This window comes from Mirounga angustirostris, unplaced genomic scaffold, assembly GCF_029215605.1.
Source record: "Mirounga angustirostris isolate CCGP_5_RB_7025 unplaced genomic scaffold, mMirAng1.0.hap1 SCAF_16, whole genome shotgun sequence".
In the NCBI taxonomy this organism is placed as follows: domain Eukaryota; kingdom Metazoa; phylum Chordata; class Mammalia; order Carnivora; family Phocidae; genus Mirounga; species Mirounga angustirostris.
Window position 1 is genome coordinate 4,683,325 of NW_026991724.1, and position 1,928 is coordinate 4,685,252.

A 1,928-nucleotide genomic window follows, 5' to 3' on the forward strand; every position below is an offset into this window, starting at 1 on the left:
CGCCCCCTTAGCAGTCACTCCTTACTCCCTCGTAGCCCAGCCCGGCAACCACTGATCTGCTTCCCGCTTCTGTAGACGTCACTATTCTAGACGGTTCATGGGGATGGGATCACACGCTAGATCCCTTCATGGCTGGTCACTTTCACATGGCATCGTGTTTTCACTCCCTGGTGTGGCCAGAGCCCACGTCATCTCATCATCCACTGATGGCCATCGGCGTTTGTACACGAGTATTTGCTCGCTTGCGGCTCTTCTGTTCTTTTGGGCATAGCATAGACCTAGCAATGGGCTCCTGGGGTGACTCCGTCTTTAACTGAGGAACCCGATTGAGGTCTTAATGTCCCATCCTGGAGCTGTTACCACGTGGGGGTGCTGTGTGGCACAAGACTGGGGGTGGGTAGCTCTGGGTTGGGGTGTAAGTGGTGCCCTTACCTTGCTGTGTGACCTCTGGTGAGTTGCTTGCTCTGTTTACGCCCCCCCCGGGGGAACCTGCCAGTCACAGGATGGCAGCGTTGAGGGAGATGGTGTATGCGTGCCTGGCAAAGAAGTGTAAATTCAGTGGGAGCTCTGATACCTTTTAGGGTTGAGATTTGTTCTCCTCGGAGCCTGTTCCCACCCACTCAGAATCCACTGAGGCTCTAAGAGCTCAAGCTGCGATCAGCAGAGAGCCTACAACATGGGCGGGGGAGCTCGGGCCAGCGGGTAAGATGTAGGGCGGAAGTGTAACACGCCCAGCTCGTGGGGTTCCTCAGTTACACCCCAAACAGCCGCAGCCCCCGCTTTGGGGGTGCTTGTGGATGCTGTGGGCAGGACCCTGTTACATGCCACTCTTGTGAGCCAGGCAGTCCTGGTCTTCAAGGAAGGGTCTTCTCCCTGTGTTACAGGTGAGAAAATGGGGGCTCAGAGAAGCTGGCTGCAGGGGCATGCGTCTGGGAGGTGCAGAGCTGGGATCCGAACCTGGTTTTTACACTTCCTGCAAGCACATGTTGTAGGTCACTGGTGTTTCGTGAAGGGCCAGCATCCAACCCTGCCAGGAGGTGGCAGGACAGCTGTCCTCTCCTTCCCATGTCACAGGCTGGCGGCTCCGGGTGCATCTGTGGCCCCAGGGCTCCCACCAGGTCCCACCGACCCACTGTTGCCCTGGTTTAGGACCTTTCTGTGCCCCCTCCATCCTGCCTGCAGACGGGGAGCCAGAGTGCTCTTTCCTGGTCCGTTGAGATTTCTGTGTCTGACCTCTGTCTGACACAGAAACAGAGCAGGCAAGTTAGAGAGGTTCCAGAACAGGACTTGAAATGTCTTGTTGGCATAGCTCACTTACAGGTGTGTAGTGAAGGATCCACTGTGCCTAGAGCAGTCTGGCCTTGGCCCTGGGCTCCCAGGAGGTGACCTCTAGGAACCTTGGACTGTCCTGCCCTCAAACCTCTGTGTTTACCTGGGGTCTCTGACCAGGAGGTTTCACCTTGACCTCCAGAGGGGCTGGAGGCTAGGTCAGCCCGGGGCAGGGCTGGCCCCCGGTGGAAGCCGACCGCCAAGGCTCTGGAGAGCAGTACTCCATGCACGTGGTCATGCCTCTGTGCCGGGAGAAAGGGGGCAGGTGTAGGCTCTGGGCCTGCTCTCCGCCACCCCTGCACAGCTTCCCTTTGCTGTTGCCGTAATTCGTAGCTGAGTGAAAGGGTGCCGCGGAGTTCAGGGAGTTACTGAGCCACAGGGGGACTCTTGGGGACTCCCAGAACTTTGGACCGGGCAAGACCGTGTCTGTTAAAATACATACCTCAGCTTTATCAGCTCCGTTTTCCAGATAAGGAAACAGGCCAAGGTTTCATGACCACTAAGGGGGCCCCATGCACCGAGACCGCTTTGTTCCTCTAGCGGCCCTGCACTAGAAAATTCGAAAGCAAAACACAGCACGCGGCCGTTCCCAACCAGGG

At 57.4% G+C, this 1,928-nt stretch overlaps 1 protein-coding gene across 4 annotated transcripts in view; it reads left to right on the top strand.

The window, feature by feature from the left end:
- The window catches only part of SLC38A8 (solute carrier family 38 member 8), a 35,632-nt gene that overhangs the window by 32,930 nt on the left and 774 nt on the right, over positions 1–1,928 (top strand). The gene's annotated exons all lie outside the window — the stretch shown is intronic.